General features: G+C 32.9%; 1 long non-coding RNA gene across 1 annotated transcript in view; it reads right to left on the bottom strand.

Moving 5' to 3' along the window:
- LOC124355964 overlaps positions 1-18,107 on the bottom strand; it is a 32,195-nt gene extending 14,088 nt beyond the window's left edge. The window contains exon 1 of the long non-coding RNA XR_006921773.1: positions 17,982-18,107. This is a non-coding gene — a long non-coding RNA (uncharacterized LOC124355964). The remainder of the gene's footprint in view (positions 1-17,981) is intronic.
- Between the last annotated feature and the right edge of the window lie 531 nt (positions 18,108-18,638).

Below are 18,638 nucleotides of genomic sequence, written 5' to 3'. Positions count from 1 at the left end.
AGTTCAATACATTTTAACCAATATTGTGCTTCAATGCCAAAACTATTTTATAAGCAATTTCTCCAGGAAACATTGTGGATTTTTTTTTAACAAAATTTGACATTCATTTTCTATGGAGTGAGTGAAAACCAAGGGCTAAAATTGTTTTCCACATTACTACTATAGACGATTTTGTTAGATTGTTTCTATGTAAGACATTCATACATATTTATGCGGTAAATTTTAACCAAGGGTGGGTTTTCTTTGACATTCAAAGTTATGAGCTAAAGAAAGGCTTCCGCAGCTAAAGTATGTAACCTATGAACACTGTGATTAGATCTAAGAATAAAATCATTTTGTACTCAGTTATCAAGGCTAACATTTTAGTGGCAGAAATATCTCAGAAACCAAGACTATTTAAAGCTGTGGAACAGTGGTCTCTGACTCCAAAATCATTTGAATGTAGAAATTTTATAGACGGTAGAGTTAATGACGACGTAAAGTTTACAGATAACGTACCTGAATTATAAAAAAGGAATTCATACCTGATTCAATACTACATGATTGAGTAGTTATAAAGCAATGTTTCCCAACTATCCCTGTAAATGTTTAATGCTTATAGTCTATATAAGTAAAAATTAAGGAAAAAAGTCCTGAAATTAATAAGAAAAATAAGTTTTTTTCTATTGATTTCACAAAATAACCGATCTCTGGTAAGAGATATGTAGACCATCCCAATCATTTGGCTTACGTAGTGATATTATGCTAAAAGCAGTCCCGATATCTTACTAAAAATGGGTATACAAATATAATCTGAAGCCTATTTTATTTGTTATCCAATCCTGTATAGGTAATTGTAATCACATGCAATACTTCAGTTATCTTATTTGTCTATACCAGCACATGTAATCAAAAAATTGCTATTTCAAATTAGTAATAATTCAATGGGAGGACCAAAATCTTATTTTAAAGTTACCTTGCTGTAGTTAGAATAGAATACTTTATGTTTTAATTAGTAATTCAAATATATGTTTTTTTTTAAAAGAAAGTTGTCTGTAAAAAGTACTATTTGCAGTATGTGTACAAATTTAACTTTAATTCTTTTTATGAAAAAAATTTCAAAATTCATTATTTAACAAAACTGTTTATAGGTGACCACAACTGTTTTAATGTTACAACATTCAAAATTTTGGAATGGTCATAATACGTTCTGGTGGAAAAAGCGGTAATGTAATGTAGCATAACTGATATCAATGCATTTCTCTGAGTACTGTGCTGTGTCTGATGCTGATAGTTATATGTCCGATTGCATGTAGCTATAGAACGCTCTGATTTGGGTCAACCTGAGCTTCCAACATCTACACCTCATCGGACATGGCACTATAAGGGTTACATGGTACGGTGAGGGTTCTAGCATTAAATTAGCTGATTCAATCTCATATTCCTATATATTATATTGCATATATATATATGCAATATAATAAATAGGAATATGGTACATATATATATATATATATATATATATATATATATATATAAAGCCGCTGATTATGCTTTAAAATATCAAACACGATATGATATTAATATGATGAGTTACATCACATCACTAGGTTATGTATCATCAGTTTATTAAACACAGAATTCTAATTATTAGCTACATTATTTTAGATCAGTCCGGTGTGCAAAAATTGGTTTATTGCAAATGCCTTCATGCTGACATTATCAAAATTTCTTTACACAGGACATAAACTTAAGTTCCCAAAATCCTCTAGTTCCAAATTTTGTATACGTTATATGACGCGGCTTGTAAAAAAAGGTAACTGTCCCATAAAAAGCCTAAAGGGTTTAAACTTTATGAAAACATGGATCTCACCTTCATTTTCCAGCTTTCTAAGGTATTTTATTCCATTAGGGCGGCCCCTAATATTATAAATAACTTCACAGCTCTATTATTTATGAGCCTAGAGAAAGATATTTTTGTACAAATATAAATGTTATCGTCTTTCACTTAAGCCATACTAATATTTCAGCAGTCATTACACATTCCATCTGAGCCAGTTTAAAAACTGTGTGTCCAAAAATTATGAAATATACGAAGAACAGTTATTAACAGTTAATTAGTAAAAATATCCTCTTCGGTTTCAAAAATGAAAACATAAATAGCTTAAAACAGCTCTATAAGTGGTATATATCTTACTGGTTGTGTAATTTACATGCTGTTTTTCTAAAGTTAAATTGGTGAGGGAAATCTTGAAATAGTCTTATAAACATTATAAAAAACTATTATCTTATATGGATAATTTTCTTGGTATTTGTTTACATAGAAAATATTTGAAAAATTCTTCTTTTTGAAGTAATTAAACTTCAATATACTTCGAATTAGGGCACCAGTTCTTAACGCATATTTACGAACATTGACATGGTCTTCCTAGAAGTAAACTGTATGATGCAGATCCCTGCTGGGTTAAACCGCATTGACAGAGTAAAATCTCCAGGATCAAAGTCCTGGTGAACACAAGATTCTACACAAATGTTTCATAACCACCATGGTTGATTGGATCGAGATAAACGTTCTAAGGAATAACTTTGCACCAGGACAATTTAACGGCGCCCTTTGAGCCAATTAGGTGGAGCGTTAGCACGAAAGGTGGTTTCCACTTAACTATACTAAACTACATTACGGAGGTACAAAAAATCGTTATTTCTGTCTAATGTTTGACCGACTGGACGTTGTCTCGAAAACGAACTATATAGACTTGAAATTCTACATGAAGCTTCATTTATATATGAAAACACTGAGAGCGATGATGGTGTTTGTACCATGAAATGGTGGACGCTCCATAAGATTTGTATGAGCGTTAGCGAATATTTTTACACGGGTCTTAGGGTAATCATGATGTAAACGAGAAAATAGCTAAACAAATAAATGTCAAGCAATTGTTTACAATGATATAATATTGTAACAAGTGACCCTTTTATTCATGTGGCAAAATATCTCAAAAAATATTTCAACTGTACACTTCTAATTTTGGAAGTTCAATTTCTACATAGCCTATACTGAGTTCTTATCCGAATATGGAGTTGGGCTGGGTGTCATTGATATGTGTCATTAAGTAGTCTAACACAATTTACATTTTGTCTGGGGGGTGGATGTAAACGTTTATTTTCTGTATGATTGTGCGTTTGTTTATTTGGTCATATCACATCTAGATTATTAAATGAGCTATATAGATTTATAAATTTTCAAATAACGTTACTAAAGCCTGTTAGGCGACACTTGGTGTGGCGTACTCTTGCCTTGTATTAACAAAACTCAGTGTCTTAGAATGTAATAATTCTTCTCTGTCATTGATCGGAAGCTATCTGGATGGAATTAACTAGCAATGTAAATGGGGTTATACCTTTCATCAAATATAACTTGACAGACTCCAAATGAACATAGGCGTGCCTTGAGACCCGTGACCTTCGTTCTTTTCACGGCCGACCTGCTTACATTTACAGGACCTTCCTGTAACACGATATTGTAAGCCGATGACACAATCATCGTTACTTTAAACTCGTCCTACTTTGTCCTAAATGTATACTCAACTGCCCATTTACTATAAAACACTGAATTACCTTGTTTTTATTAATTAGGAAAACTTCAAGAAACTTCTGGGCAGGAGGAAAAGGGAGGTATCCAAATTCCTCGGATTATCCCCTAGATTCTCGAGTTTATTAAGGGTAAAATTCGCCTGGGTGTGGTGATCGAGGCTCTCTGTCGCGGATGCATCATATTTATGTCCTCTGCACATAGCTTATAAATATCCTCTTCTCTCTTAAGTTGATTCACGAACATTCAAGTTCCTCAGAGGCACTCAGGGCCACTTAACACACCTTGTTCAAGTTTCACTTGCGTTACGAAATTATGATTTGGGGCACCACCTCTGAACCTCTTATAACCTGAACCACGTGCTTGGTATTTGGAAAAGTGATGTCAAATGAATTGCTCATCTAGAGTGGAGGAAGAGTTGAGAGGGACCATCAAGAGCTCGTAAATTTTTATAGTTGTGGTAATCTACTTGCTAGAGGTTTTTGCCTTAATGCATCAATAAATCTTCTTCTCACTGGGTAATTCGTGCCCAAAAGCACAAGATTTCGAGGTCCAGACCACCGAATGGATTTCAGTGAAAGAGCCAGCCCTGGGACGTTCAGAAGAGAATTTAATGAGTACTATTAACTGAAGTGTCCACGCCCTTTTTAGGTAGATTTCAAAGAAATCTTAGGTGTTCCTAATATCTTTGGGATTTTCTCCTATTATAACCCAATATTTAATATAACACGATACTTTTCGTAATTTTCAAAATATCTAGACAGATTTCTTTAAAGGCATTACTTACCATTAGCCTCGATGAGTTCCTTAGTGAGACTTAACCAATGAAATCTTTCAATATGGTGGCTATTCAAATTAGAGCAAAAACTGTAACGCAACTATTTCACAATATAGACCCAAAAAGATACATTTTCCACATATATACTACGTTATTATAAACAAATTTTATTCTTTAACTTCTTTCTATATCTCCTAAGGTTTCAAGGTGGTCATTCGAAGGTTGATTAAAATTTAACTAGTATACAAACAATCTGGAATAAATGGTAACACGATAGCTACAGGATTTTTTAATAGATTCAATCAAAACTTGTAATGAATTTGAATCTATTAAAATTTGAATCTATATAAGAATTTGTTACATTGCTTATTCTAGTTTATCATCCTGTCTTAAACAAAAAATATTTTCAAGATGTCGGCTACTTTATTTCTCCTAAAAATGCGCAATGGCTAACCGGTGCAATCTCTGCTACCAATTCTTTGTTTTGAAGTTTATTTTTGAAGATGGAAAGATTATGAAGGAAACAGTATTTTCCAGACATTTTGCATCGTTCAGTGAAACAAATTATACTGATTATTTGTTTCACTGAACTATGGCAAATGTCCAAAAAAATCCTGTTTCCTTCTTCTCCCAAGGTAACCAACTCTCCCAGTTGTCCACTCGCAAACCAGTAGTTCTATCTCAAATTTAATTGCGAAACCGTTTTAAATTTTATACATAAACGATCCAGTTACTTTTTGTTGTATCTCTAGTGGTGAATCGACAAAATCCACTCAAAGTCATAATTTTGTTAATCCAGAAAATAAGTAGACACTGCGGTACTTTTTACTCTCTTGCAAATCCCATCTCCGAATTCAACTTACCACACGAATCTTCTTACCCTTTTGTTCATTTAAAAGAATAAATTGATAGCTTTTATGTGTTTTACAGGGGGTGAATGGACTGAGCAAGAATATTAGCAAATTTAGAGTTTCTAGTATAACAAGAAGTGGGCTTAACTTAGAATAAGATGGTCAGGGTGTTTTATTTCATCTAGAAAAATAGTTGAAAGAACAGGCGCTTTGATGGAGTTGAGTAAATAATGAGAATAATTATTTCAGGTGAAATGGTTGATCAAAGTTTGAGTAACCGGTTGGTTAACTTAACCGAGGATAAATCTTTTATAGGGGAATATACTTACAGGAAGTAAAATTTGCGTAAGTCAACCAAATATTTTTTTTGGATCTGAGGAAGTTAAGAAGGAACCTTTGCGAATTATATGTTCCACCCCTAGCTACCAGTCTCACCCATCGCTTTTTGACAACAGGTTTACGTTCGTAAACTAATAGTGCATCTTCAAGTTGGCAGCCTCATGTGAAATCTACCTTTCTTCTAACTGAGTCACAAAGGATATTACAAAGGTAATGTATATGTTGACTGAAAAAATGTTTAATGTTGTAAAGCACACGGAGCCTCATCTAATTATGATCTGTCTGTTGCAATAATATGTATTATTGTTCACTTAATTTTCGATCTTGATAATTTTAAACAGATATTATCTTCTCTCCCTCCTTGTCATATTTAACAAATTAATAAAAAAAATGTTCGGAACAATCTGTCACATATCAACCCTCTACTACGCAAAATGCAAAGATTTTAACGGGTGGAGTGTTTTAACTTTGTATGGAAAGGGCCAAGAATAAACTGTTGTAAGTAAAAAGGAGTATAACCTCTGGGAAAAGTCATTTCCAAAATGCAACAAATAGTAACTCTATAAGTATGAGAAAATGTATGGGAATTCATATTAATATTTTATACATCACATTCTAATCAAACCAAATAAAAAAAATATTCTAACCAAATTATGTGCTTTCATCTATTCAGTGTATCGCCAATAAAAATTAGCTATAATATTTCACAAAACGAACGCTTAGCAAAGTCTTTATGAGCACTTTTGTACCAAACCAAGAGGGGGCATCTCTATAAAGAAACCTGTCTTAAATACAACTCTTATTACTAGTAATTCCTGGAGTCAGAGGGAGTTCAGAAGCACAAACATTCCAGGATTAATGACCTATCTACGACATAAACTTTATTGATTTATATTGAGACATCGAACGATCAAGCTCCCAGGGACAAAGAGTTCTTAGAGGCCTGGAGTTTTCTTAGGTTGAAAATATAGGTACGAGAGCTCCTTAATCCCAATACTGCCGATTTTGTGAGCTTGTTTAGGGATCTTCCAGTGTCCAACATCTATCTCCTTTTTGAAGCCAGAAGTTTCAGAACATGAACACATTATATAGCCTAAGAACTTCCTGAGACTGAGAATTGTAAGAGGCCGGGAGATACCTCAAGCTAAGAACATAGATACCCTTTGAGGTCAAAGAATAATGAGATATCTCAGAGGGCTGGAACTTCGAATTGCTCAATCGTTCCAAGCCCGTGATTCTGAGAATCCACTATGGTCCGAAAACTTTTAGTGAGGCAAGATTCAATCAATTTCCAGTACCTTCTAAAGCTTCAGAGAGCTAAAAAATGTAAACGCATCCTCTGGGAGCACCTGCAAAATTGCATAGACTAGAAGCTAGAGGAAAACCACAAGGGCAGTGCTGAACTGTACTAAATTTGAAGGCCATCGAATCAACAGTAACTGCTTCATAAGCAATGCAATACCTAAAATATTTTCAGTTCATACATGACCTAAAGTTTCTTCTAATATGAAAAACAAAAACGAGAAAATATGGAATTGAAAACACCGTAAAACAAATGTGGCTGGAGAGGCAGTTGTGGTAGAGGAGGTGTCATCTTCTTATCGTCGTTGCTTGGTAACTTTAGAACTCCTTCCTAAATATCACGTAAATCTTCATTATAAGTATAGAGTACTATGTTCTGTGATACTTGCTCTGCTGTCATTTTCTCATTGTTGTCGTAACATATACAGGTTATATTCTCCTTATGTCAGTTACGAAGACACGTACCTATAATGTCTTCAGTATATGTTCTGTGGAGTAAGATGTGGAGCAAAGGGTTGAAGTGAGACTTTCTCTTTTGATCCCTCAAATACAGTGATTTCCACGTGATTCTAAAAGATATACAAGAGAGATATAACCCAATCCATGAGGAAAGTTTCGATGTGTAGCCAAACAAAGGAAACACTTCAGTAACCGTACAGGTAAAGGATCCAACTATTGCACGACCGTCAGAGTCTGTTTCAATAGATTTTAGCGATGTACTTCCTTGTACTCGTCCTTCAGATACATTTTTTACTACTCACAAGAGTCTATTGACCAGGTCTTCTGAAGTCCTCTCTTGATTGCACCTAGTATGCTTTTGTTCTGAACTAAGCAACGGAATCCAAAATCTCTTTTATCCTTTGTGGAAACTCGTTGTTATGGAATAGAGCAGATGAAAATTGAAAATTTTCATTATTATCGTTTTATATTTTCTCTTTTATAGAACATTTTCTCTTCTTTTCTGAAACAAAAAGTAAGAATCTGAAAATTGTTTCAGAACAGATGCTTACCTTTGTATGGCCGAAAGCATATTTTTCTCCCATAATACTTTTCTCTCTGGCTCATTATCTGGTTCAATGTTTGACCGACTGGCTTCTAATGCAATTGTAGTTTAAGGGTGTTCTATTGACAGGAAAACCTTCTTGGTCCAGAATTCATTTTCTGGTGCATAGAACATTTGTTGCTACTTACAGAAGAATTTGTTGACTAGAACAGTTTTCTGATTTAAGGAGATAATCTGAATCTGATAATAATATTGAACTGTATCAGCACATAAAACCACACAATACTCATTCTCATTTAGTCATTGTATTACTTTGTTTTGAAATTCCTAAACTAGATCTGAGTTAATAGGTTTCTCTCAACAGCTTTGGTCATGCATGCATTGTAATGCTTCTAATAAAAACTTGTACTATGTAAAAGATTTGTAATAATAAAGAATGTCTTATTTCTGATGCTTAAACCTGGGGACCAACGGCTTCAAGGTACCCGTAGTCATCGTAAAGGTATTTGTATGTACTCATATAAATTTCACAACTTTTTCCAAGCAGTTATAGCTTTTCTCTACGTAAACACAACAAATTATGCTGTATAAAATATCCAAGTAAATAATTTTAAACTGTTACCCAATCCTTATGACTTTGCTATTTGAAATCCAAACATTATAAATGATAGTGGTTTAGAGTCAATTTTTGTATAGTTGGTTTCCAAAATATAACTCAGTATTAAACAATTGAATTGAAAATTAAAAAGACACAAATACCAATTTTTGATTATTTTACTTCTTAATTTCGCTGGTGTAATCTGTGTTATTGAAAGCCTTAAGGTGTAGAACGTTAGATCAGTGTTAAATAAAGGTAACTAAGGGTAAAATCTTGACTGTGACTGGACTGCTATTTATCTGTATTACCCTCCTCCTTATTTTGTTATGATCCTCACAAAGTTCTTTTTGTTCAGTAGATAATAAGTAGACCAACCTTTTATTCACGTAATAAGGTAGGAAGTATTTGTACAAAAATCAAAATATTTTACTGAAGAAAAACTTTCTAGTTGTTTTGTGCGAAATAGCACTTCAGTTATCACAAACAATATAAAACTTATACAAAATTCTAGCCTATGTCAACTAGTAATTTCAGAATACTATTGTAATGATTATTATACCATTTTTGTTAAAAATTCGATTTTAGGCGCGGTGTGTGCTGCTGCGCGTGGCAAAACTTTGAACTACGTCATTTAAAACATCACTTTTTCTCCTTTATTATTCATTGATACTTTAAGCATTTATTTTGTTAGATTTTGCTTTTATAATAATAATTGGTTTTGTCTTTTTTATTTGTAACTTTTGCTTCCCTTCAAACTAAAAACTAAAAACTTTTTGCAATGGTTATGTTTAAATGTTACTTTAATGATAACTGTGATATTATTATTCATAAATAATTATGACAAATATTTCATCTAGTATGGTGGTAAAAATTGAAGAAACCGTGAAAAACCTTTGAAAACAAATCTTTTATTTGATCAGTCAATCACATCCAATTGTATGCCAGTTGTATTACATTTTTTAATTCAATTTCAGATTTAATTTGTATTTTTAATATAGCAAAATAATTTATGCATAATTAAATGAAAAAATAATCTTATAGTTTGAAATTATTACATTTCTCTATTTATGTAGAATGTTATTCGCTTAATATATAGACTAATCATAAATACTTCATGCCTTTATATTTTGCCCATCTTTTATTTATTATTATTATTTTTTGTCAAACAGCATAATTTTGCATAAATGTAAAACTTACACCTTAAATTAAAATTACCATTTAAAGACCTTGTGACTTTGAACATTGCAAAGAAGCATATTCTGTCATGTCAAAATTTAATTCTTTGAGTGTAAAAATTATATTTTTTGAACACTGTAACACTATTGAGAATTGAAGAAACTTTAAACAATTTAGAAAACAAAAAAGTATAATATTTTTTAATTTTTTATATTAAAAACTGTACATTGTCAAGACAAAATTTCTGAATGTGAATAATTGTATATAAAAAATATATTTCAAATTAAGCTCTGTCTGCTCAGCGCTGAGAGAGTTCGGCGACTTTCCGCTAGAAGCAGCACATGTTGCTAATATATAAATTCCAAATCAATTCCTCTTTCCCGCCATCTGGTTCTAAACAAGCGAACTGAAACTTCTTTCTCATTAAAACATATGTTTTAATAAAACTTTAATAACAATAATAATGCGTTGGGTGTGAAACTGTAATAACATAAAATAGTGGTAATGTATATTCAATTAAAACCTTTTGAATTATTAGGAAATAAAAATAATTAATAAAGTATTATGAGAACTCAATGGATGGTTTACTAGTACTAGTGTAATGAAAGTATACCATTTTTTCATTTAATGAAAGCAGTATCATTGTCACCCTTATTTGTCAAGCATTGTTTGTTGAACCATTACTTGTAAAAAACCATAATTATTAAAAAAAATGTTTATAACACAGCAAAAAAAATACTAGTAAAACATTAATGAATTTATGGTTAAACTACCATACTTAGAGCAGTTCTGGGTCCTACGTTTCACATGTATGACTTACTCGTTTCTACGACTCCTTTACTACTTATATCCTTTCCATTTAATCTTGCAGGCAACGTGCACGAAATTGGCACCAAACCCACGATCAAAGGCCGGGAGGTGGGCTGTTTTTGAAAACATCCAGTAATAACCCATCCAAAGAGTGAACGAGCTCGTTGTTGTTTGGTATAGTTTTCTAGCACCATTAGGCTTTATTTGGTAATCTAATGATAAATGTATTCAATCAGCTGTTTCTAAAACACGTTTCAAACGTACGTACTTAATTTAAAATTTCGTTCCGGTATATTTAGTTTGGCCTCATTTTATAAACAAAATTACTGGAAGTTCTATACTTATAAAAGCATGAGCATTGACACTTCAAAACAAAATGTCCACAGTTGATCTTCTGCTAAAGGTTGTCGGCTCTCCTTGCTTTCTAATGTCAAAGTGACCTTTATGTTCGTCTGTTCTTGCCAATGTATGGTTCTCCATAGTAAATTTTAGTATTAAAGCAATCTTAATTTCAGAACATCACTGAAATTTGTGTAATCAATTAATTATGATATCCTACTTTAAACTAAAATCAATAATAGTTGAATACCTCAGTTATTTGAATCTACCCTTTAGATGGTTACTGAAAAAAGTAAAAAAGACACTTTTTATTTAAAAAGTTGTCACGAAGCAAACAGCAAATTAGGATGTGTGTTGGATTAAATTAGGTCTATGTGATGAGGTGTAGTTGTCATTACGTCTCATATTAAAATTAAAGACCACACAAATATGTGATGTATAGTTTTTATAGACGTTTTCAGCCTAACTATAAATAAGATTGTTCTTTTAGATCTTTTACGGCTTTTACTATACATTCGATTTTTGCAAAAACAAATAGTTAGTACATGGGTGACATAATATTGTCCATATTGATGATAACTTATGGTCCAAACAAAGTGTTCTAAATTATTGTAATAATTACTCAAGCCATTTTTATTTCCTTAAAAATTTCAGGAATGAGGACATCTAACCAACCCCCGCTCAATGTACAATCGTTTATTGTGTAATTAAAGCATCTAAAAACGGACGATGCATTTTGTTCCTGTTACACCTGACATGAAATAAAACTAAAGGTTTTAAAAGAAACCTACAAAGACAGTTTCGAACCACTATCCACTACACCATCTTTTTTTAGCAAAATACAAGTATTATTTCGTGTAAACCATAACGATTCCAAAGAAATATTTACTATATTTTAATGTTTGTTCCATGTTTTCACTGCAGTCTTCAATATGGAATTGTTTTTTTGCAACTTAAACACTAAAGTATTACTAAGCGTTTAGTAAATTTAAATATGTTTTATTTCTGCATGACTAATACTCAGGTCTAGTCTAAACAGAAATGTAAAGGAATATAATTCAAACCGTAATGAGTTTACAATGCCTTTTCGACACAATATTACCATTGTTGTAATCCCGAACCTTCCATGTTCCGTTGCAAAAGCTTCAAAACAGCCACAAACACATTGCACTATTTGATTATTCAAACATTGATGTCCAAATGCCTGTTTTAAGCTTTGGGCCCATTTGCCAGCTCACTATTCAATCGCTGATTTTTAGAGCGTTTTGTTTTTAAATTGTCACTTCAGTTTCAAACAAATATTTAGGCCTAAAGTTTTGTGGAGACATAATTAAGTTTGCTTCAGTGTGATGAAAACCATATGAGTTGAACAAAACAAAAACTTCATTGAATTATTGCTATCGACGAATATTGTACAGGACAGTAATGGCTAGATGAGAAGAGTTTTAATAATAAGAACTCTACTTTTAATTCTTGTAACTATTGAGTAATGAATGGTATTAAGAATTATAAATTAAAATATCATTATAGATGGTACGTACAATTTACGTAAAATGTATCAAACCAAGGTGAAAATTGCATGTTTTAAGAATTGTAATGATTTATTATGTCAGAGTGTTATTGCTCTGCCTTTTAAGATTGACGTTGTAATATTTGAAACTGTTCTGGCATGAATATAACGTGGAAAATATAATTTTACATAGTAAAAATATCAGTATTAATGATATATTATACAGTATTAATGCCTTATCAATACAATAATTAATATAGTACATAAATAATACGTTTTGTATAAGTAAATACCATGTATTATTATTTAATTGTTTTTATGCAAGTAAATTACATAACACTGTAATTTAATAGTATTTTGAAGGACTATAACTATTAAATTGTCTACAATATTTTTATGCTTACATTTTATTTCCGTTAAACTCACAACAAATAATAGCAACATTTCATAAAACAGTGGTGTAAGCAGTAAGAAATCAAGATTACTATTTATTTACAATTGTTCTTGTACACAGTTGGAAATATATCACCTGAAATCGATGACAACTGATGCTTAATTACATTGCTGTCTAATATTACGATGCCGGGCCCGGCCGGCCGGGGTAAGCGGATCTCTGTAAAGCCGTTGTTTAAACAACGCGAGGTGGCGGCCATTTTCGCGTCCCGTCCTCGCTCGATAAAAAGAGCGCCCTTTGCAACCTAATAGGCCGCCATTTTTATTTAATACGAACATAGAAGGAAGTTGGCAACGGTCATTAGGGGGGCGCATGCGCACTGGGGCGCCTCCGACTCAACTTTTAAATGGAAACTCAATATTTAGGGATCTCGCGAGAGAGACGCGGGAGGGGTGTCTTTTGTGAAAAAGTATGATATATTATGGCAACATTAGCATTTCCTGTCTTTTGTGTCCACATAAAACATCCCTTTCCACGTGTCAAAGAACGCACAAAGCTGAAATTTGACTGTGTCCAAGTAAAAAGCCCTTTCACCGCACTCGCTAATTTCGGGATAATAAATAAATGTGCCCGACTTGATGATTCCGCGTTCAACGATATAAATTTATACAAAGTCCATTTCATTCGCCGTTGAACTAATGGGAGATGGAGATAAATAAACTAACGCGCTGGCAGATATTACAGCCGAGTTCCTTTGGTGGACAGCGCGATAAGCGCAGGTATTTTATGATCTTTTCACAGGTCCGTAACCACGGGTTCTGGCGTCAGCTGGAGCGAAGTGTTGACGTTCGATGAAAAATTTGTGGGAAAAAACTGACAATGGTTTGCTGTAATATTTATAAAAGTTTCCAAACTTGAAGTCGCCATAGAAGAAACCTATGATTTCCTTTCCAATTGAATCACTACATATAATGATTTAATCATCTTCAATAATAATATTAATTTTATTAAAATACGTAGCTAATCTACGATATACTAAGTCGATGTAATTATGAAACTATTTTTCGTGAGAACGAATAGTATTGGAGAATAATCCCATTTACAATAAGCTGTTGTTGATCTACGTTAGGCTATAATTTACCAAAATTGTATGTCTTTTTACATTCTTACTGAATCCAATATTGCCTTAATAAATATAATAGCATCATAGACGATATAACAATGTTGTTAATAATAATCAATTACATTATTGAATATTAGCTATTCTTGTGTTTTATTAACTTTAATACTCGCAAATTTAAATTCGTTAAGTTTAGCACGATGATTAAACCTATATAACTAATTTCTAAAACAATATTTACTTAAATTCATGCAATATTTAAATAAAATTATTTGTATTATAAACATAAAAACTAATATGTTTATTCAAACATGTACTCTTCTGTAGGAGAAATTAATATATACTGTATGTTATGCTGATTTTCTACGTCAAATAATATGTTGCATGTATTTTGCTGTAAACACAAGATTTACATAATATATTGAAGAGATATATGACTAGTAATTTTAACTTTTGTATGTTTATTAATAGCTTGAATCTGACAAGTATATTTACTTTTTATTAATTAAGTTGTAGGATTGCGAAAACATGTTATGGAATTGTATCTTTTGTTAGTGAAAATTCCATAAAAGGTAATAGATTTTTCTTTTAAGTTCTTTCCTATTTATAGAATACCCAATCAGTTTTTCAGTGCGTCCACCTTCATATGTTGTAAACGTTCATTTTGTTTTGATTTATCCACCAAGAATTTAATACAGGATTTTGCACATTTTCAATTCTGGCAAACAATGTGCATTAACTTTGAATTTCTTAAAATGTTTGCAATCAGTTTTATTCTTTGCAGATTATGACATCATTTGACCATTTTTTGATTACCTATTTTCGAATATACTATTGATCTTTTGTGAAAGTCCGTATGCTTTTAACTGTTATTCCAATTACAAATATTTTTCAAAATGAATATTTTAATTTCTTTACATTTAACGGTTTATGTAGAGATGTTTATATACTGTACATGTAGAATCGGCATATTCTGAAATTGAAATATTCGTAGCCTTTCTATGGTTCATTTTTTATTTAATGTTCATTCCTTTCGACAGTGCGCCCACAATGTGTAATACACGTTCTATCTAATATAAATTCAAAGCTCAGTTACATCAAGGAATATAACATCTAATATTAGTACCGTGGAGTAATTGTATTATTTTCAATGACAATATTTCTTCTATAGTATCAAAGTACGACCTAAATTTCAATTTTAGAGCCCAGTTCTTTTTTCAGATATCCTGCGGAATACAGTGAAACAAACAGAAAGAAGATGGGGTTTGCTAGCAATCTGATTAATAGCAAAATGTGTTGAAATTCCACAGCTATAGCTCAGTTTGTTCTCGAGATTTCCGTGGACAGTTCGCCTTCACTCGACCGAATCTCATGGACGGACATATACCACCGTCAAACCCAATAGTCTTGCAAAATTTCATAGCTCAATTATTTTTTGAGAGATCGTGCGAATCATCTGATAATCCATTTTTCCATCCCCCTGAGTGACAGGCTTCGCTAACGCTCAGCTAATTACGACAAGTAACAAGATTTCATAACCACTTGCGTATTGTTATGTAGATCCTTACTAGTATATTAATATACCTTTGGATATTCATAATTATAATAGAATCCTTTGCACTATCTCATTTTGTAAATGTTCTTTACTAACGGATCGTAATTAATCTACACCCTCTTTCATAACTTATACGTAAATAACATTTAATCTCGGGTGTATGTTGAGGTGATTGCACACAAAAGAGCCTCTTGACAAGTGATGTTGAGTGGTCCATTGACCCAGTACCGGTAAGACGTGAGGTGTTGTGAGGGGAGGAATGTCTGTCTACCGTGGGAGTTAAGGTCCAGGAACCTGTTCCGGGGTTACTCGGTCACAGAGTTCGGTTTGCATTTCATCGCTTTGCGAATGCTGAATTAATCTTGCATTTTGCCAAGCAGGTTTGGCGACCATTGTTTGGGAATTTGAGAGGGAGTCGTCACACCCTTGATGGCAACGGTTCTTTTTCTTTGGAGGTCATTTGCAAAGTGTTGGTCAGAAGTAAAAAGCTGTTCTGGTATATCTTGCTTGATACTGTAATGCCCGTAACAGGATTTGTTTTTAAATTTGTTCGTAAGAGTGGTAGATTTACCTTATTTAAAATAAGAAATAACAATTTAAACTTGATAACAGATAAAAGTATTCTGCTTCCTGGTATATTAATATTTGGTCGATTTAAAGGTAGCGTACACATTCAAGTCTTAAAACGCTATTACATTATTTGTATAAAAGTTCAGCAATCTTTGAATATTGATAATCAAAATTGAACCAATCCGTCGTGGAAATAAATGGAAAATATGAGTTTTTCCATTAACCTTGCAAACCAATAAACGTTTTAAAAACTGCAATGACATTCTTTTATGAGGTCAATTTTTTATATACATTGGATTATATTTTTACGTATAGTTCACCTTATATCAGAATTTTGAACCTTTATCTTTAGAAAGCAAAAACATTTGGTATGTACAAAAGTATCTATAGTCTTTTTGATTTATCCAGCAATATGTAGTAATAGGATGATATTTGCACATTGTTTACCCTCCCTCCTCCGGAGAACACCATCCTGCAGTTTTGGAATGCACAAAAATGTGTGAATATTTAGCTAAAACTAAGCTTGAAATTTTCAGTAATTAAGTATATTTTTTGTTTACTAAGTGACGGAATTGAAAAATTTGGTTTCACCTTGTAAACAAAGAAATTTAAATTAATAAGCCAATCTTTATTACAATAACACATTTGCTATTTTAAAAACTAATTTCCTACTTTACGTTAGTTAAATTATCATAAAACAATTTTCTTTGAAAAAACGTAGACTCTCAAAACTAATAATGAAAGAATGAAGGTAACAACAAAGCACTAGCCAATAATATTGAGCTGCCATCCTGTAAGTCTATATTTTGCTGTACGATGTTTTATGTACAGTCGAGATACGAGTTTTCCGTTGTTGCCAGGAGTGCCTGTGGGAGGATGGGTCGGGGGGGGGCGAGAGGGGGACATCCTCTCAAGAATGATGAGTGGGATTATATTTCTTGTGTAAGCCAGGACTAGCAGTATTTCCTTGTGTCACACTCAGATGACTTATTTTCGCCATGTTTCTCGGCCCTAAAGCCCTCTTTTTCTCCCTCGGGCGGGATATATTTTAATTCTGGCTGTATAGCCCTTCTGAGCCCTCATACCATACCTCGTAAATCTATTATTTCAATCCACCCCTTTGTCTTCTATTTTCAGTTGGCCAGTTCCAGAAAAACACGACGATTGTTTCATGACAAAAAATTACAGAACACTCTTCTTTAGAAATATATATTTAATATAAAAATGTTTATAGAGAGTGGTCATGCTTGTAATAAGTTTATTTCTTACTTGCTAAGCACTCAACAAGATTTACTTGGCTTAAATTATATATAATTAAATATTTAATTTCAGAAGAACATTAATGACTAAAATATTAATATACTTTTAAGATGTTACTTCTAGAACTGAATTATGTTCATTTTCTATTATGTAATTAACCATTATTACAATTTTTCGGTTCACTAAAATTTACGTAGTATGAAAATCTGAGCATTTGCCAAAAAGAATCATTCATAGTCTACTTTTATATTTGAATGGCGTAGTCCCATTTTTTGTTACGCAGTATTTAGCCCCTCAATCTTTTCTGCTTATCCGACTTTTGATGGTAATTTCCACGGTTCTTCATTTGTTTTTGTTTTCAGGTGTTATGAACACAAAAAGGAATCAACGTCTCAAAAATGCATACGAGGTTAGAAATCTTCCTGTAGTATCAAGACGATTATTAAATATAAAAAATTGCTTTTTGTGTTTTAGGAACCAATACTTTCAAATACCGTACTGATAACCTGGTTAAAGTATATGTTTTTACACCCATTTTTTAACCATGTCCCTATTGACACCGCCCTGATGATCAAGACGAATGTGTTCCACGATTGTTTCAAAATCAAGTACAGTCCATGAATGCACTGACGTCTTTTCCAGTATGAATTTAGACGCATGCACTCTCATATCTCATTCTAAGTGTCATTAGGTCTACTAATGGCGTGTGGTAGCGGCTTGTCACTGTATTATTATAATTAATTTATCTTACATATTTTAAAATAGGGTTATGTGACCGTTGACTTTATCTTAGTTTATTATTTACCACTGAGTTGATGTTCAGTTTCCTTTCGTCTTCCAAGTTTTCACGCCAGTGTTGGACACACTTCCACGACAGACGCGTTGCAACGTTGATGGGCCGGTGCCTGTAGCGGTGCAGGGTATGCGTGCGGGGGCGCGCAACTGCAACCAACAACGCCATATTTAATGCACAATATTGACCGGTGAAGAAGGCCTGGAAGATGATGGCTGGCGGTGTGGGTGATGGTAGGGTGGGGGGATTGATGGATCACACTTTCTATCCACTGATGTTATCCAACGCTCTGCAAACATTGACTAATTGATTATCGTTCGCCTCCATTATGATTCGGAGTCTCCCAGTGGAGAAGAAGAAAAATACCCCGGCCGCCCATGTTGACTACCTACTCTATTATGGACTGTTTGCCGTCACCTCGCCCCCAGCTCGGGCTTCGTGTTAGTTTCCCTATCCTCTGATTTGTGACGGTACCTGCGGTTACATCGTAATTGAGTTTTTAGGACCCGGCTACATTCCATAGCTTAGTAAACCATAGGTACGAATTGTATCATGTTTTACTTATTAACAGTTCAGAAGAATCTTTTAAAACTAATTGTTGAATTACGTAATTTCAACTGAAAAATAAAAATGTACATCATATAAGCCACTATATGGTTAAACATTCCG

The sequence above is a fragment of the Homalodisca vitripennis genome, chromosome 1 (assembly GCF_021130785.1).
Source record: "Homalodisca vitripennis isolate AUS2020 chromosome 1, UT_GWSS_2.1, whole genome shotgun sequence".
Taxonomy (NCBI): domain Eukaryota; kingdom Metazoa; phylum Arthropoda; class Insecta; order Hemiptera; family Cicadellidae; genus Homalodisca; species Homalodisca vitripennis.
This window is presented reverse-complemented; position numbering and strand designations above follow the sequence as displayed.